The following is a 24,249-nucleotide window of genomic DNA, read 5'->3' on the forward strand; positions in this document are numbered from 1 at the left end:
AGAAAAGAGAGAGAGACAAATCAAGAAACAGACTCTTAACTCTAGAGAACACACTTATGGTCACCAGAGGGGAGGTGGGTGGGGTGGGTGAAAGAGGTGACGGGGATTCAGGAGGGCACTTGCTGTGAGGAACCGCAGGTGTTGTATGCAAGTGTTGAATCACTATATTGTCCACACTGAAGTAATATTACACCGTGTTAAGTAACTGGAATTAAAACAAAAATTTAAACGATAAAAAAGAATTGCCTATAGAGCTGAAATAATCTCTGAGGAGGTGGTACTGGCGGGGTAGGGGGTGGGGGGCGCTGGTGTCTCTGAAGGGGTACAAGGAGCTGCTTATATAAGTGGGACATAATTGAAAAGTGGATTCACTTGTTGCTGTGGAAGGTGGTGCCTCTGGCGGGGTGAGAAGCTTTGCTGAGGTGACATCACAGGAGTAAGGACCGGAAGCAGCAAGTCATCACTTCTTCCAGGTTTCCTCCAGCGCCCCCTACAGACCTTCAACGGGATCCAGCTGGAAAACCAAGGTCAGCAGCACAGAGCAGGGTACAGAAAGATAATAACTGGAAATGGCACCGCCTCACTCTTATTCTGGAGCCCTAACCCAGACCCCGATCACTCAGCCAGCTCCAACTCTCCTCCACTAACCACTCGCCACCACTCCCCCCAGCGGTGAAAGACATTTTTCACATTTTCTGCTCCAGGTCTCAGAGACACTGCCCTTGCTCTGGCGGCCGTGAACAAATTGTTATCCTCACCCCCATTCCTGGTGCAGTGGTGCTGCATGAGGACCTGGGGGCTCCAGGCAGGAGCCGCCTGGCTCGGGTCAGCGCGGTGGGGGCAGAGCGGCCGCCTTACCAGCACCCCGACACTGGCTCGCCCTGCTCCGGGATCTTTGACCCACCTCCGCTCCTTTCTTTGGAGAAGTTTGGTTATTCCAGGAATCTCTGGGGTTTTCTTAAGCAGTTTGTTATTCTCAGGCTCTAGTCTGATTATTGGATGCTGTGTAATAAGTCACCCCAAAACTTAGTGGCTTAAAATAACAAGCGCCATGGGTCCCTGGGTGGCTCAGTCAGTTGAGCGGGTTGTGGGATCGAGCCCTGTGTCCAGCTCTGTGCTAAGCATGGAGCCTGCTTGGGATTCTCTCTCTTCCTCACACCCTCTGCCCCTCTCATGTGCATGCACGCTCTCTCTCTCTCTCTCTAAGAAAAAAAAAAAAAGGAAAGAAAATAAAAAAATATATAATAAGCACTTATTACCTCCTATGGCTTTAGTGGGTCAAGAAGTAGGAAGCAGCTTGGCTGAGCATTCTGGATTGGGGTCTCTTATGACACTGTCATCAGTGGTGGCTGTGGCTGGTATCATCTTGAAAGCACTTGGGCTGGAGAGATTCAAATAGTTGGGGGCAGGAACAGCTGGGCTCTTTAGGTCTCTCTCTGTCTCTGTCTCTGTGTCTCTCCTTCTCTCTGTCTCCATGGGTTCTTCCTCATGATGATCTCAGAGTATCTAGATTTATTATATAGTAGCTGATGGTTCCCAGAGCAAATGTCCCCAAAGAAGCTGCAGAAAGTCTTTTCTTTTTCTAATTTCACCTGGGAAGTCATACGTTATCATTTCTGCCACATTTTGTTTCATGAAGGGAATCCTAAAAGCCCACCCAGGTTCAAGGGAAGGGAACATGAGCTCTGCCATTTGATGGAAGGAATGTCAAAGAATTTGCAACTATTTTAAAAACCTCACTAGGCACCTACATGTTAGGATTTGGGGGGAATTTCAAACAGTTGTTTTTCTCATATCTAGAAATGGATTCTTTCAAGCAGCAGGATTTCTGACCATACTGTGTGGCATGTTTTATTGCCTGCCCAGGAGTAAAGCCAAGAACTGAAGGGAAGGGCATTCAGCCTGGACACTGGAGAGTCCCCTAGGACCAGACATGGAATCATCAGTGCTTCTTTCCTCGTCCCAGGAAGGCCTCTGAGAATGGCTGCCCGGAGAGTTAGTTTCCTTGTTGAGCCCATGGAGCTCCAGGGGCTGAGTGCAAGCCAGGGCAGCTGGTTAGAGCCAGCATTTTTTGCTGGCACCTCCAGGTGGGCACAGAGATATGCATGTATTGGGCCAGGCATGTCACATTGTATATGGGGTCTGGCATGAGCAGCACCCAGCCTGATGTCCAGAGGGCTGAGGGCATCTCTTGTTTGGTAGCCTGGAAGCCGTTCTTGGTGCCCTTGGTAGGAACTGGTAAAGGGCTGGGCCAGCTATAACAAATTACCACAAACCTGAGGTACCTGAATGCAACAATTTATTCTCTCAGTTCTGGGGGCTAGAAGTCTGAAATCAAGGTGCTGGCCAGGCCGCGCTCCCTCTGAAGTTTCTACAGGAGAATACTTCCTTACCTCTTCCTACCTTTTCCAGATATTCCTTGATGTTCATTGAGTTGTTGCCACATCACACCAATCTCTGCCTTCATCTTCATAGGGACTTTGTCTCTTTGTGTCCTCACCTCTCCGTAAAAGGACACCACTAAATCATTGGATTTAGGTCCAGTCTTAAGTCCAGGATGATTTCATCTTGTGATCCCCAAAAAGTGTATCCACAAAGATCCTACTTCTAAATAAGGTCTCATTCTGAGGTTCTGGGTGAACATGAATTCAACTCAAATGTACAGCCTGCAAATTCCTTCTTGTGCCTTCCCAGTGTTGAATAATTCCTTTTTATCATGTTACTTACACATTCAAGTATAAAACATAGACTCCCTGTGCTTATGGTTCCTTTACAAGTACAAAGTCAAAGCAAATTTTCCAATTACAAGCCAGCAAAACAGTAAAATGAATATATTTAAAATTAATAGTATTAATTTGACTAATGACATTTTCTAAGATTAAATTGTCTGTCACTTGGATGAGTTATACTGTCTGCTGTGGTGTATATTCTTTGAAATCTGGCCAAAATGAGCATTTATTTCTTTAATCACCTTTCTCTCTTCTAACTGTTATGAATTCTGGTTCATATAGCTCCCCACTGATTTATTCTCTATGACAAATGTGTCCTTTACTTGTTTATTTATGCAAATTCTTTGATAACACACTGTAATACTTAGCTTAAAGGTAGTGATCAGATGATCCAAAATATTTGTATTCTTTAAAGGTTATCATATTTCAGTTAAGTCCAAAATCAAGTATTTTTTATAGAGAATGTAGATATCTACATGTGGACTCCATTTTTGGGAATACTAATATTTGGCCCTAAATGATATGAACTCTGGGTATAGGTGCTTTCTATCCAGTCCGCAGTAGCATTGTCTCCAGACTCAGAATTAACATTTCAGTAGACCAGAAATGGAATTCCTGAGCTAATTTCTGTATAGCTAATGCAGTTCATGATTCTATCCTTGGTGATAGCTCCCTGTTCATGCCATCAGCTAATTCCCAGAGATTTTTCCAGGCCCAGAACTTCACTTCTGAGTTTTCCCACTCTCCATGTCTTGTTAACCAACACAAGAAGGAAAAGAGTTATCTTTGCTTAGATACCAGGCACCAGGCCTGAATTCTGAGAACTGCAAATTCTTCATCTTTATTTTGGCTTAACTCCATCTAGAATTTCCCCCATCCCTTGGGGCCAATACCTTTGGTACTTAGTGGGAATGGGAGGCATGCTCTGGATCCATTTTTCTGTCTGTCAAGACCCCTCCCCACCTCCTCTCCAGCGTCAGCCTCTCGGACTCTGGGGATGGGCATGAAACTCGGCCTGGGCCAGTCCTTTGTGGTTACAGTGATTTTTACAAGAAGTGGACATGTTGCCCAAGCCCATCAAAGTCCTGCCACAGGACTTTTCTTATGGGAGGAGGGAGAAGGAGTCCCTTTCCTCTCTAGTCACTATGAAGCTATGAGCCCAGGGCGCTACATTTCTAGTCTCAAGGAGAATCCAGTCTGACAGTTTTAAGTAAAGATTTTAGCCACAGAAAAAGCCATGATGATGTTCCGGTGTTGGTTTCCAGGCATCCTCAGGCCCTTTGTATTGTCGACATCTGACAGTTTTGATGTAATATACATGTCTGACATTAGCTTCTGATTGCAGAAGCACATACTTCAAAGACAGCCATCTCCACTAAACATGCTGCTAGCAATACAATGGATAAAGAGTCAGGCCACCACGCCCATGAAGTTTCCTTTTTTATTTTTAGAACCCTCAACCCCAATAAAAGCAGAACCCCAGGTCTTTGCATGCTCTCTCTCTATCCACAAACTTGCCCTGTGGCCCCAGGTATGACATATACCCTCTAGAACTTGTGGGTAATAAACCTTGTTTGTTTGTTTTTTTCCCAGAGTTCCTTAATGGTCGTTGCTAAGGTGTGCCTTGCAATCATAATAAGAACCACATGGGCCAGTCCAGCTACAACACTGGCTCCAAAATAGGAAATGTTTGTGGGGGCTTGCCTCGGTCCAGGGGGTACCCCCAGGCATTTCATCATTGGACTCACTATATCAAGCCACACCTGGATTTTTTTTCATTTGCAAGGGCACAAAAGATAATAAAACAGATTTAATGCAATATTCTAATACTTTAAAAACCATGTTTAAGGTATGACTATGTCACCTCTAAGGACCAGACTCCCCTTGCTGAAAAATCTGATGGTTGGAGTCTGCATCATTTAAGACAAAGCAAAAATGAGCCTCCCTCCCTCCCTCCCTTCCTCCCATTCTCCCTCCCTCCCTCCATCTCTCCCTCTCCCTCTCCCTCCCCCCTCTTTCTTTCTTATTTGAATTCCACACACATTATGGGCCAGACAGCCAAAAGAGATAAGAAAAATTTCCTGTCCTGCACATTTGAATCACAGGGCGTGACAGGGACTGCTTTGCATGTTATTCTGATGACAAAAGCAAGGACACAATTTGTCCCTGTTGTTAAGTAGCAATAAGTATTACAACCATTTATTGATTGCTCTGGGGCCAGGTATTGTGCTAGTACGTTACATGATTACCCTTAATTCTAAAAGGTATTGTTCCGATTTGAGGTATAGGCAAGGAAATGGATATTTCCTCATCTATATGAGGTTTAAATGGTTTAAAGGTCATCCAGATGTTAAGAGACAGTCAAATTTGAAGCAAGGTGTGTCTGACTCTAAAGCATAGGTTCTTACTGCTTTTTCTGTGCCTCCTTCCCTATAGCAGGACTTGGATGAGAGTCACAACTACCCAGCATACACTGTAAAAGAGGTGTCTAGTCCCCCAGATCAATGCCTTGGGGGATACCTTCTGCTAAGTCCTCAACTTCCCTTAGGCCATCTCTGTGTTAGATACAAACTTTGTTAGATCATCATGGCCTATTCAAAGCATGAACCATGGCCCTCCAGAACTTTGGATGGCTCTACATTTGGAATGGTGCCTTTTGACACAATACTTATGACAACTGTAGCCGGATCAGAGAGACCCACAGTGCCCCAAGGACTACCTCAACCACCGCAATCCTAGCAAACCACCACAATGGATTCTGTCACAGAGCTGCCCATCTCCCAAGTCTGCAGCAAATTTTGAAAGTAGAAAATATTCTTTATAATTGCCAGTATTCATCCTCTGACCTCCCTCCCATCTACTTTAGTCATAGTCATTTGTTCACCAAATGTAGGGGGAGTATCTGAGAGTTGACAGTGACTTACAGTTCACATTCTGGCTTCAAAGAGCATGTCTCCATGGCACCCAACACCCATAGCCAGATGGCCAAACTGGATCAACTCAGTTCTGGAAAATGTCTCTGCTTCCACATCAATCTGTCTTTGCTTTGCTCCTTCCTTCTGCTTTAAGATTTCATTTCTTAAATCTACTCCCTGGTTTTGATGTTTGGACTCTCCTTACTCAGAACTGGTACTTTGTTTTCGGATTGGGTTTTAAAAATGGTCTTCCCATCATAGAACAAGAAAGTAGAATGGTGGTTACCAAGGGTTTGGGGGAGGGTGAAAAGGGAGAGTTGCTACTTTAGTGGTGTAGAGTTTCAGTTTCGTAAGAAGAAGTTCTGGAGATCTGATTCACAACAGTGGGAATGTAGTTAACACTACTGCACTGCCCACTTAAAAAAATTGTGAAGATGGTAAGTTTTACGTTAAGTATTTTTACCATAATAAAAAAAAAATACCAAAACCAATTTTTTTAATACCCAGGGGGGAAAAAGTTCCCTCCATCCAGATCTTTCCTAAGAGCCACAAACTGATGCTATAATGCTACGTTACACATAAATTGGAACTGACTTTAAAGGACGTTTATATGTTAACATGTGTTCCAGTATGGAACCTTGATGTCGGCTAAAGCTATAATCAGAATTTACTCAGTACTTGCATAACCTGTTCCCCTTGGGTCCCTCTCTTGTACTAGTTAAAAACATATGTTTTGAGGGGCACCTGGGTGGCTCAGTGGGTTGAGCATCTGCCTTCAGCTCAGGTCATGATCCCAGGGTCCTGGGATCAAGTCCTGCTTCCCCTCAGGCTCATGATCCCAGGGTCCTGGGATCAAGTCCTGCTTCCCCTCAGGCTCCCTGCTCCGCGGGGACTGTGCTTCTCCTTCTCCCTCTGCCCCTCCCCACCACTGGTGCTCTCTCTCTCAAATAAATAAATCTTTTTTTTTTTTTTTAAGAAAATGTATGTTTTGACCCCTAGATCACTGGTTCTCAAACTTCAGTGCAAAGTAACAATCACAGGCTTATTATAAATGCATATTCCAAGGCTTACCCCAGACTTAACTGAATTAGAAATCCTCTGAGGCTGAGGCCCAGCAATCTGCATGTGCAATAAACTCTGTGTTCCTCTGATACAGGCTGTCCTTGAACCACGATTTGAGAAATTCTACTTTAGAAGGTATGCTGCTTTTAGGGCAAAGGTCAAATGTGTAATTTTATTTTTTCTTCCATGGTTCAAGCTCAGGGCTTTGTACTTAGTAGGGACTTAACGTGGTTGAAAAAAATACAGTAAAAAAAGCATTTTGCTAGACTTGTCCAAATAAAATATAATCTGTAGCATGTGGTTTCTTTCAGAATTAATTGTGCATTAATACTTGGTATTTGAGCAAGCCATATAATCAGGAGCTATAATGTGATGCAAGCTCCAAATACGTGGCTGTAGTGTTTAGTGTTTTGAAATCCAGACTCTCAGATCCTCTGATCTCATATAACTCTAAAAAGTCATTGCTTTCTTGAACTTTTTATCCCTCTTCAGCCTTTAAATGGAAATGAGGCATTCCTGGTTTCAACCTGACTTACAGCTTTTAATCTGGGTCCGTAATGAAGTATTAGACAGCATTTGATATATTTCATTGTGTAGTCTGTCCACACAAGAATAACTGTGAATGTATGTTTAAAGTTCCACATACTTTAGAATTTAATTTTTTGCCTGAAGAAAAAGAAAAGTTCATTTATCTAGTGAGCAAAGCAAATTGGAGTTGCTTCATTTAGATTAAATTCATAATTTTATTTCTAATAGAATCATTTATATTTATGATATCACAAAAATGTGCCATGGCAGCTTTTTACTGAGAAATGAATAAGATAATTTGTTTTTCATGCTCTGGAGGAATTTTGCCCATTAGATGGGCGGTGGTCTGAAAAGGATTTCTAACCCCGAGTCTGTGAATTTACAGTGCCAGAGTAATTTCTTGATGCATTCAATATTACTTGGATGTAATGTGAAGTGTAATTTGTTCCCCAAAGAGAACATAGTTTTTCGCTCAAAATTTGCCTATGCAAAGTGAATTTCATAATGGTTCTATCTCCATATATTTTTTAGAATGACATCATGCTGTAGAAATATAAACATTCAAATGGAAAATCAAAAGTTGGATCAGATAGTAACATCCCGATAGATTTGGCCTTTAACTTTTCTAAGGGACTAATATATTATATATTCTCTTTCTCCCCTGTATTGTTTTATTAAGATGTCGACAGTAACCCAGAGGTCACCAAATGCTTGGTATGACTACAACCAGGAATTTGTGGTGTTCTGAAACGTCTTCAGAGGCTCGGAAGGTCAGGTCGAAAGTCACAGAAACTTAGAACTGAAAGGACCTCAGAGATGGAGCCTGAGGACACTCAGGTAACACAGTTGCTCAAGAGTACATGATGGTAAAGAGACATCCTGCTTCTCTCTCAAGGCAGTACGCTTCCCTCTGCTTTGAAGGAGGAACAATTAAGAAGTAGTTTTGTCTATTCTGTCTTTGGGTAGTATTGTCGTCCTAACTATTCAGTAATCTACCAGATATTACATGTATTTGTTTCTTCTTTCTGAGTCTTTTATCCACCGAGGCAGAGAGACTCTAGGGCAGATGCCATGATCCCCTGCTCTTGGTAGTCATGCCCTTTGATCCCCTCCCCCAGAGTATGGGCAGGACCTGTAATTTGCTTCTAACCAATAGAATGCAGCAAAGGTAATGGGCTATACACGGTTATGTGTATATGATTACCTTACATATGGCTGTAAAATCTCTTGGTAGGAGACTCTTCTATAGCTTGTCTGGCCAGATATGGCTTAGCTGGGTCTACTTTTTCAGAGTCTTATAAAGCTTCAATCAAGGTATTGGCTAGAGCTTTGGTTTTATCTGAGGCTCAACTGGGGAAGGAGCTGCTTCCAAGCTCATGTGATTGTTGGCAACGTCCGTTCCTTGCATGCTTTCAGATTGAGGGCCTCAGTTTTTTGCTGGCTGTTGGAAGGAGGCTACCTCCAGGTTCTTGCCATGTAGTGGTCTCCAGAGGCAGCTCACAACATGGCAGCTTGCTTCTTCAAAGCCAGCAAGGAAGAGAGAATCTCTTGGTCATATTGAATATGACCAGAAGACTCACTTATTTTAACTTGCTGCATCTACTTGGGGAGATTTTGCACACCATAATTTGTGATAGAATTCTAAAACTTGTGATCATGTTCACCTTGACAATATCAATATAAACCCATTTTGAATTGTTTTCATCAGTTACATAATTATATGGTTCAGGGGATTATGGAGTATATTGACTCTATTGTGAATTCAAACAAACGTACTTTTTTAAGCAAGGAAACTGTATGCACCATTAAATTAGCAACCAACCTACCACTTGGCCTTTACTAGACCAGAGTGACTTTCACAGCAATAAATTTTAATTTTTGCTCAGCAAACCAATTTCGCTGCCACGTTCTTTCCCCTCTTTCCTTTCTTCCTTCCAAATGTTGCACAAAAATAAAGTAATATTTGGGCACCAATGCTCTTGGAGCCCATAATCTCTTTCTGCCTTCAGAAGTGTGTCATGCCCTGTCTCTACAGTGATCTGCTTTCTTTTCTGCATATTTCTTCCCAGCAATGGCTTTGCTTCTCCCTGCCTCCAGCAGTGATGAGTTCACAGACCAGCTTATGGTTGAGTTCAAAGGCTTTTTCCAAAGGGACACACAGCTGGCAGAAAGAGCAAAAAGAAAGTGTCCCTGTTTCAAAATCAATAGAAAAATTTTACCACAACACCAATTATTATTTCTTTAGTTATGATGACATCAGATTTTAGTCTTGACAAAATTGATACTGCTCTAGGCATTTATTATTGGAGAGTCTCAGGATCCTTTTTTTTTTTTTCCTTCATTACATGGAAACTAGTGCTGTTTTATTTTAGGTGCTTGGCAGTGACAGAATACCAAGAGAGGCCAAAGCCAAAGCCAGTGAAGTCAGGCAGTCTGGTTTAGATTTTCCCATTGAACTTTACCAAGGCTGGGCCTCTCCTGGGAGATATTCTGAACTATTTCATTTGTGCTGGGATTCTTGGAATTTTGCAAGGTAACTTTAACATTATTGTTTACTGACAATTAGACTAAGTAAAAATAAACTACTGATGAACACAACTCAATTTTAATGAAATTAATGGAAAAATTTTATTACCATCCCACTAAGTGTTCTCGTTCCTTCAAAGAGTTGTTAGCTTTTATATTTTATTTTTGTAATGTAGGTCTCCTTCCTAACCTTCATCTTTTCAGAGTTCCTACTACAATTTAGAGGTCCATCCTTTGCCTGCATTCTTTCAGTTAGTCATTCCAGGAGTTCTGGTTTATTTTCATTAGTATGATACAATTCAAGTCAAAGGAGCATGGTTCCTCACAACATGTAATCACCTAGCACTTCTGCACATTGTGAACAAAGATAGGCTTTTATTAAAAATATCTATAAGGCCTTCAGGTACAGTGTATTCCACTTAAACAAAAATATGCAGATTTTTTTTGCATTTTCTTTGACAAGTTTTGCTTGGGTTTCCTCTCTATTATATACAGTGAAATTTGTAGGTGACTACAGTAAAAAAGTGTCTTTTCCTCCACTTGCAAAACCAAAATAGTGGAAGAAAGTCCCACATTACCTTTCCCCACGAGGTCTTTTGACTTTTTCCCCTAATGCCTTTTGAGAGAGTCTATCATTAATTTTAGATTAAGAACACAGAACCTTTCTGTTCCCATACAGGTTTTAATGCTTCATTTTTAGAGATGGCCTATATAGGGAGCTCTGTGAAGCTGTTCTTTGTGAGAAGGAAAACACTTCCCCACAAAAAGAGAAGGGACGTTTCCAGTGAACAATGTAAGCCTGGTAAATGGACTTGGAGTTTCTTTGCGGAGTTCATGCTTTGCACATGGGAGCATGGTTTGCTCCCAGAAACATCCTACCCTGTGGCTGGACATTTTCTGGCCAATGTCAACTTGTGTCCCTTTAATCATTTCAGTACATTACAGCTGTTATATCCTGACCATCTTGGACTTCCTTCTTCCTTTCTGCTGTTACAACAGGGTCATTCACTCCTTTCTCTCTCTCTCTTTTTTAAAGAAATCTTTTCCTCCCCATCTGTGCCTGGGAATGTACATACTCTTGCTTTTCCCCCACCAGCTCTGGCTGAGCTCATTGTTTAACCTATTCTTTCTAATATACAGGTCTTAGCATGAAGGCTACAAATGGACAGCAAGGGACAGCTGGATCCGAAAACAGTAATCAAATCACTAAACCAAAAATAGGGAAATGGGACATTTTGTTTTCCTCCAGAGACTTAATTTCTTCCTGTTTTCTTTGGTTTCATCTTACTTCAGGCCATTTATCATTTTCAAATATACATATTAGTAAAGGTGGCTTTGACTTTATGCACTTTTATTATGACTACCCCAAATAAGAGAGAGCTTTTGTCTCTCCCTTAAATACCATCAGCTAGTTCTTGCCATTGCTTTTGCTTTGCTTCAGGTGGCTTCTCCATGGTAACAGGGAAATTAGTGTGTCTACCTAACATTGTATGTAAATAGTCTTCTGGTCTTCCAAATAGGAGTCACCAGCATAAAAAGCATTTAGAAGTTTTCCTTATTCTTCCATAAAACAAAATCAATTGTCTTAAATCCTATTCAGTTTTATTTTTTTTTAATCAGGATATAATTGACATATAACATTGTAGTAGGTTCAGATGTACAACATCATGACTCGCTATTTGTATATATTATGAAACGATCACCACAGTAAGTCGAGTTCACATCTGCCACCAAACATAGTTACATTTTCTTCTTGTGATAAGGACTTATAAGTTCCACTCTTTTAGCAGCTCGCAAATCCACATTACAGTGTTATTCACTATAGTCACCAAATCCTTTTCAGGGGGTGGGATGTTAATAAAATAATTTTATAGACCACAGCTCCTCATACTGTAGTGAGGATTGGAGTCACCTGGAGTTCACACAGATTGCTGCCCCTCCTTGCCCCCCGTCGCCCCCTGAGATTCTGATCCAATAGCTACTGAGGCTACTGGTCCACAGACAGCAAACAGCACGCTGAGTAGCCCCTCCTATCAAGAGATTCTCTGGCTTCCCCTGTGTTGCTTTCTCAAAGTGTTCCCCCCATGTAAAGAGCAGCTTGTTAACAGATGGTAAATGTGGGATGACCGACAGAAAATGATAGATAATCAATAGATAACTAATAAAATCATAGGAAGGACCTTAAATAATAACAGTTTTTTTTTAATTAGTACATTTTTAAAGATTTTATTTATTTATTTGTCAGAGAGAGAGAGAGGGAACAAGCAGAGGGAGGGGCAGAAGGAGAGGGAGAAGCAGGCTCCCCGCTGAGCAGGGAGCCCGATGCAGGGCTCGATCCCAGGACCCTGGGATCATGACCTGAGCCAAAGACAGATGCCCAACCAACTGAGCCACCCAGACATCCTGAAAATTAGTAAGTTTTTAAAGCATGGGATGCACACTATAAAAAACAAAAGAGCACTAAATGTGTCTATCACAAACCAAACTGTCCCCACATTCCAGATCTGTACTCCCACTTTGCCAAACCAACCAGGTTTAAGTATTTTGTTAGAGTATGTGAACACCACATTTGGAAAGAAGTTGAGAATTGCCCTCCACACCTTTGATGCCGGTTGGTACTTTCATCGACTGTTACGGGAATTCTTACTCCTCCGCACTCGAATGGTATCAGACAGTATCAATATTTGGCTCTGTCCATCTGATATGTGAAAAATGAGATCTAATTTTTATTTTATGTTGTCTATAATTATGAGAGAAGTTAAACAAATTTGAGTAGCGAAACTGTGGACAGTCTTTAGTTTAATGCCGATGGCTGACTGGTCTATAAACTTAGCTTCATCATTTCTTTTAAGCCAAAGTATCTGCTTTTCTTGTCCACCTGTTGATATTTTCCTGTTGTTGAACCTTGCCTCCAAAAGTACTTCAGTTCCTTTCAAATGAAAAGAAATCAGTGTCGTGATCCCCATGATCTGCCCCCTCCCTCATTTCCCCCAGGAAATTCACTTTACGGGTCATCCCCTTGGGAAATGAAGGAGGTGATGCAGGTTTGTGGATGGTATTTTATATAGAAAATGGTACATCTCCAACCCCAAGCTTTGCTTGTGGGAAATGTCAATTTAGCACAACCAAGAGGATAGGAAGTTAAACTTTGACTATGGTACCACGACCAAAGCTGAATTTCCCTTAGCTTGTTTATTGGTATTCACTTGAAAGAAACACACACACACACACACACACACACGCACACACACACACGCACACACGCACGCACGCACACACCTCAGACCGCTTTTTGAAATCACATACATTTCCTGCCTTCTTCTTTCCTCAGTGCTCTTAGGACCAGCCTATTTATAGCCCAGGAAAGGAAAAAGCTCCACTGGAGGCAGGAAAACTAAGTTCAGAAAGAATAGGAGGAAGTGTGCCTGCCATTTAGCCAAACAACCTTTAATTCATTGAGCTCAAAGCTTAGCAACTTCACTGTCGTCGGGAGGAGTAAACAGCTTGCAAATTTGAGATTTTTTTTTTCTCTCCCCACTTTTGACTAGCGTTGGGGCTATGGAGGTGATGACAGCGTTTTAGGAGACAGAACAGAAATCTCTAGGTGTTTTCACGCATGGAAGAGAAACTTATGAGGGGTTGGCAAAGCGGAAAGAAGACAGTTCAACAGAGGGATGAGTTGGAAATGATTCTACATCTGTGAGTTAAGGTAAGTGTCATTTTTAAGACTGTCCATTGTTGTGTCTACATGCATATGGTGAGCAGTGGGCATTAGCCAGAGACAGTATGCATGCTGTGAGGGCAGGGCCTCATGAAAAGCTCGTAAGCTTTTATTTCTAAAGAAATGTAGAAACCTGTCTCCGTCAGGACATCTTCAGTTTGTAACGATGATAAATACTGTTCTTGAAATAGTAGTTGTTTCCTTAAGATCGCTTTATCTCCATTAAGTTTTCTTCTGTTTCATCATTGCCAGGGATTAAATAGTATAAATGATTTTACTGAAGATCATTTTTGAAATATAATTTCTTGAGTTTGTCTGTCCAGTCCTTTCAAATTGCTAATTAATAATCCATGTACCATTTCTTCGATCACTGCTGGTTTAGAATACATTTAAATTGGCTCTCAAGAAAAAATAGTCACCTTTAGAAAAGTTGCTTTAACTGAAAGTTAAATTTCGTAGAAAAGTAAGTGAAGAGAAAGTTGTTGTTGTTTGTTGTTTTTAATACAAAGCTTCTTTTCCGGGTGCCTGGGTGGCTCAGTTGGTTAAGCGACTGCCTTCGGCTCAGGTCATGATCCTGGAGTCCCAGGATTGAGTCCCGCATCGGGCTCCCTGCTCAGCAGGGAGTCTGCTTCTCCCTCTGACCCTCTTCCCTCTCGTGCTCTCTATCTCTCATTCTCTCTCTCTCTCAAATAAATAAATAAAATCTTAAAAACAAAACAAAACAAAAAACAAAGCTTCTTTTCCTGGACATTCATTTTCAGACAAAGGAGAACCTTCCAGAAACACCAAAAACAGCACTGACGAGCTCCAGTGATAGAAAGTGTTCACGATATTTATTCACATTTAAGTTATGATTTCAAAACATCTGTGTCACGTACATTTTCTGAGTGGCCTGAAAATTGCCCCCGGGTTTGGAAGTGGAAAGGTCAAAAGGGAATGGGTTAAATCCAAGAACAGTTGATGCTGCCCACAAAAACTTGGAAAGCTCCTAGGAACATTCCAAAGTCTTTTAACATTCCTTGCCATCAAACAAGTACGTTTGTTTAAGTGATGCACCGTATTTGCATCCACCACTGAGAATACCCACATTACTGTCCTGGAGGAATTTGATTAATGTTGTCGCAGTGACAACAAAGGAGTATGTTTCTAGTGGTCTGTTGAAAAGAAAGAGCAGAAAGAAACGTGTTGCCTTTATTCCGGCTTATCCCAGTTTGAGATTGGTATGTTGAGAATCTGTCGCAAGGAGATAGCAAAGTCGGGAGCCAGAGAGCCTGAGCCAGCCAGATTTCCAATGGCATGAGGACGCCAAGCCATGGTTCTGTCTCCACGTGGAGCTCGTTGGCTGCTCTCTTTCCTAGGAGAATTTAAGGGTTATTTTTTTTCTGATTAGAAAATTAGAATTCATCCTTGGAAACTGTAGTAAAGTGTAGTGTTTTCGAGTAGGGAGAACAAGTTTTCTTCGTTGAACTTCAACCGTACAAAGAAAGAGGGAAATAAAGTTAATCTGGATAAATATGATGGATCTGAAGAAACAAACTCTTGGCACGCATTTCCAAGACACCCCCGTGCTGCCAAGTTAATTCTGAATCTGTTTTATTATTTCCCCAAAGTGAAACCCAAGGTCACCTCACTAATTGTCCCCCACGTGGGTTTAGTGATAGAGACAGTGCGGACCGTGATCTTGATTTCGGGAATGTTGAGTTCCCTGCCCTTACAGTTTCAAAACAACTTTCTCATCTGACATATTTACTAGAGTAAAAATGGTTTAAATACTGTCGAAGGTTTAAATAATAGAGAAAATTAGGCATCATGCCTTTTGTTCTAAGAATGTTTTTTTTTTTTTCACTTTTAGAAATCTTATGGCTGGTCATTGGTTTCTGGAGGCCCCACAGATGCTTATAAATATATTCATGAAATCCCAGTTATTTAAAATAGATTGGGGGGGGACTGTTCAATCGTTTCACCAGTTTCTTGATGTACTTTCAAGCTCCTGAGGCTATTTGATGTTAGAGTTAGCTAATTTTAGCTTTTTTATTAATTAAGTAGAAACGTATTGCTTGATTTCCAGCATGACTCTTGTCATTGCTCTGTGTTTATAGGTTATATGATAGAGCCACCTCTGGCCCTCACATTTAAATCCAAGTGAAATCAGATTACTCTAGAGATAGTGTGAAGCGGTGAGAAATGGAAAAGTCACCACATGTGGTCCATAACTTGTAGGATATGTTGAAGTGGAGTGTGGGGAGGAGCATGCCAAAGTCAGGCAGCTGCACCCACCTGGCTGTGGGGGTGTGGGGAGGAAGTCGCGTATTGGTTTTAGTGTGTCTCTGAGAAGCGGCCTCTAGAGGTTTTCCTTCTCCGATGCCTCCTCCCCGCACTTCCCTGTATTACAGGTTAACAGTGGCACGACACCACTAAAGCATTTTTAGTTTTCCTACTTATACGGCAATCTTTACCTTTGCTAACTCAGCATTTACTCCAAGAAAGGGAATTATGTAAGACACAAAGCATCCGACACCAAATTCATTATTAACTAAATGAACGGTGTAGATAGTGGGTACCGGTTAAGGAAGTCCTGATCCAAGCAGGCTTTGTGGAGTTACGAGGGTGAGCTGACTCACAGGGCTGAAGAGCTGATGGGTATAGCAAGCGATAAGAGTGTCCAGAACAGGATGGGAGCTGTGTATGGGGGCCTCTGCACATTCCTCTGAGATAGCAATATTCTTGGTGTGCCCCAGCAATAGGACTATCAGATGGAAAACAGGATTCCCAGTTAAATGTGAATTTCAGATAGACAATGAACTGTTTTTAGTGTAACTTGGGCCCATTGCACAGGTGCGTCTGAGGTCAACTGCATGGGACATACGTATTCAGAAATATTATCTGTTGTTTATCCGAAATTCACATGTAACTGGGTGTCCCCTGTTTTAATTTCCTAAATCTGGCAACCATAGCAGGGAGCTGTGTGTCAACAGCTTGACGGGGGCCGGGGCGGTGAGCATATGGGGCCGGAGAGAAGCATCTGGAGGAGGTTGGGGTCAGACTGTGGTGGGACAGTAAAGCCAGACAGTGGAGTTTAGAATCTAATTTGAAGCCACTGGGAAGCCACTGAGGGGCTTTGGAAAGGGAAATGACATCAATAAAATTGGCCCAGTTAAGACAGGACCCAGTGGGGCAAAGAGAGCAGGTTGCCAAGGCCTGGATTCTGGTGACAACAGAGAGAAGGGAAGCAGATGGAGACACATTAGAGAACAAATCGACCTGTTTTGTAAACTAATTGGCTTTGGTTATAGGAGGAGAGGAAGAGTTAGGATGTTATGTTTCATGGTCTGTTCTGAGAAAGAGCCAATCAGAGCGGTAGCAGCAGGTCAGGGAGTGAGTGAGGGAGATGAGGACTGTGGTTTTAGTCATCTTAACTTTGATGCCGTGATGGGCAGTGGGTAGAAATCGGAAGCGACCAGCTGGAAATGGGAAACAGTTAAGGGGGGAGGAGAGAAGCAGAAGAGATCCCAACGGGCCAGAACTGATTGGGCATTTCCTATGTGCCAAGCCTTTTGTGTCCAGTCTCTTGTTTGATGCTCACAACCACCCATAGGCAGGCTGCCTCGCTAGCCACATTTTGTAAAAGAGGAAACGGAGGCTCAGAGAGGTTAAGTCATCTGTCCACGACTACCTAGCTAGCGAGAGACAGAGAGGGGAACGCAGGTGTGCTAGCTAGCGAGAGACAGAGAGCGGAACGCAGGTGTGCTAGCTAGCGAGAGACAGAGAGCGGAACGCAGGTGTGCTAGCTAGCGAGAGACAGAGAGGGGAACGCAGGTGTGCTAGCTAGCGAGAGACAGAGAGGGGAACGCAGGTGTGTAGGAGGCCGAAGCCCGAGGGCATCTGCTCTGAATTCCCCTTCTCCATCTGTGAAGATCTAAAGGCACGAGTTGTTCATGCTGTCACCTGATTTTTTAAAATTTTATTTTATTACGTTATGTTAATCACCATACATTACATCATTAGTTTTTGATGTAGTGTTCCATGATTCATTGGTTGCGTATAACACCCAGTGCTCCGTGCAGTACGTTGCCCTCTTTAATACCCATCACCGGGTTAACCCCTCCCCCCACCCCCCTCCCCTCTAGAACCCTCAGTTTGTTTCTCAGAGTCCATAGTCTCTCATGGTTCGTCTCCCCCTCCGATTCCCCCCCTTCACTTTTCGCTTCCTACTATCTTCTTCTTCTTCTTTTTTTTTTTTTAACATATAATGTACTATTTGTTTCAGAGGTACAGGTCTGTGATTTTTAACTGGATTCCTGGTATTTAATTTTTTCTAATGGGTAGCTCTCAGAATTCTGCACCTTTTGGTTAATCTCCCTGAGGAAAAGGGAAGAGTGTATACTCGGAGAATTTCGTATTTCTTTACTTGCATGGTTATTTATTTCCGAAATTGGTTTTCCCTTCAGTGCCTCGTGTTTTACTTTTCCTTGCTTATCTGGTGAATTAAAGATGATGCCGGAAACTGGCCCATGAATGTTAAACTCTTTTCTCTGTCCCCAGCTTCCCTCTAGTGGCCGTCCCAGGTAACGACGCCCAGGCCAGGCAGGGACAGAGCAGGCAGCTGCTAGGAGCAAGCTCTTTAGGAAACCAAGAGTTCACAGAATCACTGCAGAATCATCTGTGGGCTCCTAAATGGTTTGGAGGCTAGTTGTGCTAGGAGATTCTGGAAAAGGACTTTGTGGAGTTATATACCCCCTTACAGTTGGTTGGCCTGAAGGGCATTTTGAATAGACCAGTTTCAGGGCTCAGGTCATGATCCTGGAGTCCCGGGATCGAGTCCCACATCGGGCTCCCTGCTCAGCAGGGAGTCTGCTTCTCCCTCGGACCCTCTTCCCTCTCGTGCCCTCTGTCTCTCATTCTCTCTCTCTCAAATAAATAAATAAAATCTTTAAAAAAAAGTTAAAAAAAATGAATAGACCAGTTTCAGATTTATCTTAAACTTTGTAAACATGAAAAATACATCACTTCTTTATCTTGTTAGGAGGGCACATACTATCAAGTTTGGTTATTAAGCTTTTAATGCACATATCTGCTTTTACTGTTAAGAGAGTTTCCTAGGCCTTTTATTCTAAAGGTTTACTTCGAGATACACAGTATAGTTTTTAGTCAGAAGTGAGTAATGTATCTTTTAGGAATATATCTTAAGGAAAATATTCATAGATTGAGACCAAAATATATGTGAAAGAATGTGTGTCTATTTGTAATGGACAAATTTTAGACAAATATACAAAATGAGGAAATTGTCAAGTAATGTTCCACAATGTGGAATTTTATATAGCCATTAATTAAAATATTTAACATTTTTAGTAAATGTTAAGTGAAAAAGAAGGCAAAAAATTATATACACGGTGTGAACTCATTTGCTTAACAATTATATATGTTTATATGAAGAAGAGTTAATTAAAAATTTACATATCAAAATATTAACAATAGGAATCTCTCCTTGGTGAGGTAATGGGGATTTTTATTTTCTACTTTGTCTCTGGGATAAGCATTTTCTCCAAGATAAGTATGTACTACTCTTATAATCAGGAACAAAAGCCAGTGTGTTTAAAAAAAAGTGGAGAGCCAAGTCCCAGTGTTGATTTCTTGCTGTCATGGCTGACAATAATGTCTGAGCTAACTCAGCCCCATTTACAGCCTCTTTGCCCAGTAAAGAGCTGTATCCTGTTTGTGACAGCATAATTCATTGTAATGGAAAAGATCATGATGCACTAGCCTGGTCTGTGACTTCACTATATTCATCAGCAACAGGAAACAAAGACACACACTTTTTTTTTTCATAATTGTTTTAGTAATAATTGACAATTGGAGGAAATGAATGGCAGAAAACAATTATGGGCAGACAAGCTGGTCAGCAGATCAGACTGGGCAATGCCAAAGGGAGCAGTGACCCCCAGTATGTTTTTGATTCAGGAATCTGGTAATCCCACATCAAGGGTTTGGTACTAAACTTTTTATGTATATCAACACTTGGGGTCAGCATGAACTTTTCCGTGTGTGTGTGTGTGTGTGTGTGTGTGTGTGTGTCTCCTCTAATAATAAACTAGCCATTGGTTGGTTGCCCATACATAAAATTCTAAAAGTTTTATTTTCTATTAAATGTAAAAATATCGAATTCATAGTTCTGTCTTCCATGAAATGATCCCTGGTCTTCATTTTAGCGGCAATGGTTGGGGGAACAAACAACAAAATCTCAAAGCAAGTGAATTCATGTTTCACTCTGTAGTGGAATGAGCCCCTTTAGCAACCAGAGAGCTCACATGAAGGCTGCGTCATCAGTTAGGAAAGAGCGAAGTAAGGCAGGTATTCCGTACGCTGTAGTAACATTTCTCTTCCCTAGTGGCTTGTGTCCATAAGCATAACTTCACTGTCAGTTTGGGTACTCTTAAAATTCTTTGGGTGGAGAAACTAAACATGCAGGACGTGTTTTAACCTTTACTCCAAGTCAGATTCTCCTCTGATTAGCCTGATTTGGAGCACAATTCCACAGCAGCTCTTGCTTCCAATCTTAAAGACCACTTACAGGTCATGCTGTTTGCTGTGGAGGCCTCTAGACCAGTGCTGTCCAGTAGAAATATAACCTGAGCCACAAATGTCTTTTTGTATTTTCTAGTTGTGTGTATGTGTGAATTACTAAAGATTTCTTTCTTTGTACTAAGTTGTGTGCATTACTAGAAACACAATGTTCACAACGCTTTCTGAAAGTTAGTTTTAGACTGTGTAATGAAATCATTCCTATGCCTAAATTCACTTGAAAACATCATTAGAAAATAAGGTTTCTTACCATCATGTAACCCAGATTTCAAAAATGGGGAGTTTTTCAAAAATAAAAAGAAACAGAATTAATTTTTTGAAGAGTTTATTTCTTAGAATGAGAGAGAGAAACATGAGCAGGGAGAGAGAGACTCTCAAGCAGACGCCCCACTGAACCACTCAATCCCAGGACCCTGAAATCATGACTGAGCCGAAATCAAGAGTTGTCCGCTTAACCGACGGAGCCACCCAGGCACACCCAAATAGAATTAGTCTTTAAAATGTAGTTATTTAACCCAATATATCAAAACATCATCATTTTTGACAAGTAATCAATATAAAAGATTATTAGTGAGATAGTCTACATTTTGGCGGGGCGGGGGGGCAAGTCTTGGACATCCAGTGTATATTTTACTCTTAACATACATCTCCACTAGGACAAGGCTCATTTTTATGTGCTGATCGGATTCAGGGTCCTGGTCAGGGTCCTGGTGGTTGTTGTATTAACAGTGCAGATCTGAACAGAAGAATTATAGTCACATAAATAGCATGTGAAGTTTGGCTTGCGGGGTCCTACTATCTGTTCAGGACTCAGTGATATTTGTGATTTATTCAGCTGTGGCCACTCTCACAGGTTGCAACTAAAACTGAATGACTGAAAAGCAAGCAAAAGATTGGCAGCTTTTGAATTTCTGCCCATTAGAGCCATGCAGTTGTTCATTTAGACCGTGTAACTAATGGATGCTTCAATACAGAAAAGGGTAATGGAGGTTTTGAAAAACTCCCCATTTTTGAAATCTGGGTTACATGATGGTAAGAAACTTTATTTCCTAATGATGTTTTCAAGTGAATTTAGGCATAGGGATGATTTCATTACACAGTATAAAACTAACTTTCAGAGAGCATTATGAACATTGTGTTTCTAGTAATGCATACAACTTAGTACAAAGAAAGGAATCTTTAGTAATTCACACACACATGCACACACGCACGCACGCACATGCAGACTCCTTCTAGCATTGTGATCGCTTGCTGATGTCTTTTCGGCATTCTGCATTGTCTTCTGTGAAGAGTAGGAAGTATGCTTTAATAATCTTGTATGACTCCTATGCCCTGGAGACTCTCATGCCAGTCAGCTGGAGTGATAAAGATAGCTCTGTGCGCTAAAGATGGGGGTGCAAAAATAGAACCGGTGGAAGTGGGTCCAACTAAAAGACTGTGGGTTCTTGTGGCCACCCCCCAGTGGCAGAGAGCTGGAGACAAGGGCCCCGAAGTCCTGGCAATGAGTCTTAGCCCCCTGGACCTGTCGTAGTCTGGGTTCACTTCTTATTCCATGAGGGTCTGTTTCTAAAAGCTAGATTTAAAGCAGTCAGAAACCTCAAAAATCAAAATAAAAGTTAAAGACATTTAAGATGTAAATAATGACCATCCACCGCATGATTTACAAATTGGTAAATGCTCCAAAAGCCTGTTTGTAAGAATTTTCTTGGCCCTCTGAATTCACTTTCCATTTTCCCCATAGAAACAAAGTCATAAGAAAAAAGAGAGAGAAACAAAGTAATAAATAGTGACAGGGTATGTGCACCTAAAATACTGTGTACTGGGACACCCGGGGGCTCAGTCGGGTAAGCATCTGCCTTGGACTCAGGTCATGATCTCGGGGTCCTGGGACCAAGCCCCTGCTCGGCGGGGAGCCTGCTTCTCCCTGTGCCTGCAACTCCTCCTGCTTGTGCTCTCTCTCTCTCTCTCTGACAAATAAACAAAATCTAAAAAAATAAATAAATAAAATTAAGTAAAATAAAATACTGTGTACTTACAACGAAATTATTACAGTGTATTTACTTTATATTCACAATATATCACATTATTATTCTTTATTAAATTATGATTAATATAAATAATCTTTTATATGTGTATATGTATAAATTTATATTATATATTTATATATTATATGTTACATATTTATAATTTTTATAAATCTTAAATTATCACAATGCATTTATAATGAATAGTTATTAATGTATCACTTCTACATTAGTATATCATACATTAATAATGTTAGTAATTACATTAATATATTAATAATCTATGAATAATTAAAACAAAAAAAGAATATGCTGAATCAAGGCATACATCACCTTATATCCGAAGCAACAAGCACTGGTAGGGAAGCTAGTCACACCAGGCATGGGAACAAGTATAAAATATATGTCGTACTTATTTTGTCCCTTAATGTCGATAGGAAAGCAGATTCACCTCAAAATGAGGAAACAGGTGGAATTCTTTTCTAAGGAGGCTTCCTTACCTCTGACCTGTCAGTGGAGATGGCTTTTCATCTGGATGTCTGAACCTTGGATTTGCCTTTTCCTTAAGGATGAAGTACGCCTAGCACTGCTCTTAGTGTGTAGCCATAATTAGGATCTTTTTTTTGTTCCCAAGTAGGGTGAGGTTTTCCTAAGTAACATTTGGCCGAGAGGAAGGTGGAGAGAAAGTTTGCAGTGAAGGAGACTGTGTGGGCCCATGAGACAGATTCATGCACAGTTGCTCAGTTCTCCAAAGGAGAAAGGAACACAGAGCACCAGGGACTCTGCTTTGGATCTGGGTTTTTTTCCTGCAGCCTCCAGGGAGGGAGAGGGGAGGGGAGCGGGGCACGTGCAGCTGATCTCTGCATGTGGAGAACACTTTCTGGCTCCGTTTCTTCTATCTTCATGAGTGCCATGAACTCTTGGATCCTACAGATAGGACCATGGCTTTTTCTCATCACTAGTAAATGAAGAGCAGGTGGCAAAGTGAGGCATTAACTGCCCTTCGGGCAAGGTCAAGGGCCACTGGTTGGTTTCACAAATCAGCAACAGAATTCAAGAACATATAGGTGGGGTGGAGATTATGTATGTAGCTCAAGACCAGGAGCCTAGGCCAGGAGAATAAAGTATTCCTGTGACTTCTCTCTTCTGGAATGCCTTCCGTCTGGCTGGGAACTGGGGCTGTCTCTCTGGTCAGGGAGGTCCGCCAACAGAGATCAAGGGTGGGTGCTGTGCTGCATGCTGCTCAAAGAGGCAGGCCACGTCTGGAGCACGCACATCTGTGTTTTCTGTATCCGAAATGACCCCTACCCTTCTTGACTGATGAACCCATCCTTCTTCAGGATCCTCTCTCTTAATTTCTTTGGCTTCTAGGACGTTTTCTTTAAAACCTTCACATTTTTTCTTTGCTGTGGAAACTACGACCCAGACTAGCTCAATCCGCTGCCCATATGAGTTACCCATTTGAATTCGCGAATTCCACCGGTGAAATTCTCAGCGTGTCTTCTGGCACATAACACCTTTGTTTTCTCATTTCTCTTTCAAGATTTTAAACACACAAAATCAGCTGCTCTGTCCTCGACTCCACTGAAAGCATAATGTCAGAAACTTTCTAAATGATGCAGGAAATAACCTCTCTCCACTTTTATTCCTCTCGATCCCTGTATCATTTACTCTCCTAAAATTGTCCTCTATTGAAATCCGAGATGCCCCCTTGTTCTTGTTTTCTTTCAATCTTGATGAGTGTTTTCTTTTTTCCTTTGCCCTCACTCGCAGCCATTTACTAGAGGTCCTTGTCTTCCATTTCTCTCTAAATCCTTTCTCCCTTAGAGAGCTCGTTCATGGCTTCCACATGTAAAGAACTCTACACTTGCTTCTCTAGCTCTGAGGGGATTGTAGCCTGCATTCTAGGACCAGGTGTCTGTCCGTATGTTTCTACTCGATGTTCTATCATCACTTCAAACTTAGCACGTCCAAACCGAAAATCCTGCCCTTCTTCCCTTAGTTATGCAGCCTCCCTGTGTTCTTTCCTTTGATGGTGACATCATCCCATCTGGGTTGGAGCCATCTTTCCGCCATCTTGTTCTTCACTTCCGGGTAGCCCAGTAGGTCATCCTTCCTGTTAAATGTGTCTTACATTCTGTTCCTCCCTTTCTGTCACTACTGCT

The 24,249-nt window shown here is 41.6% G+C and overlaps 1 protein-coding gene across 17 annotated transcripts in view; it reads left to right on the forward strand.

Moving 5' to 3' along the window:
• Window positions 1-13,153: 13,153 nt before the first annotated feature.
• Window positions 13,154-24,249, forward strand: part of RASGRP3 (RAS guanyl releasing protein 3) — a 108,590-nt gene continuing 97,494 nt past the window's right edge. For 12 of the 17 annotated variants that reach the window (XM_073897258.1, XM_073897259.1, XM_073897263.1 and 9 more), the window contains exon 1: window positions 13,156-13,469. The gene's annotated coding sequence lies outside the window, so the exon portion shown is untranslated. Of the gene's footprint in view, window positions 13,470-24,249 lie in introns of all 17 variants that reach the window. The other 5 variants (XM_073897276.1, XM_073897274.1, XM_073897277.1 and 2 more) reach the window with 3 other exon arrangements.

The sequence above is a fragment of the Callorhinus ursinus genome, unplaced genomic scaffold (assembly GCF_003265705.2).
Source record: "Callorhinus ursinus isolate GAN/ISIS: 27379988/994484 unplaced genomic scaffold, GSC_fseal_2.0 scaffold10, whole genome shotgun sequence".
Lineage (NCBI taxonomy): Eukaryota > Metazoa > Chordata > Mammalia > Carnivora > Otariidae > Callorhinus > Callorhinus ursinus.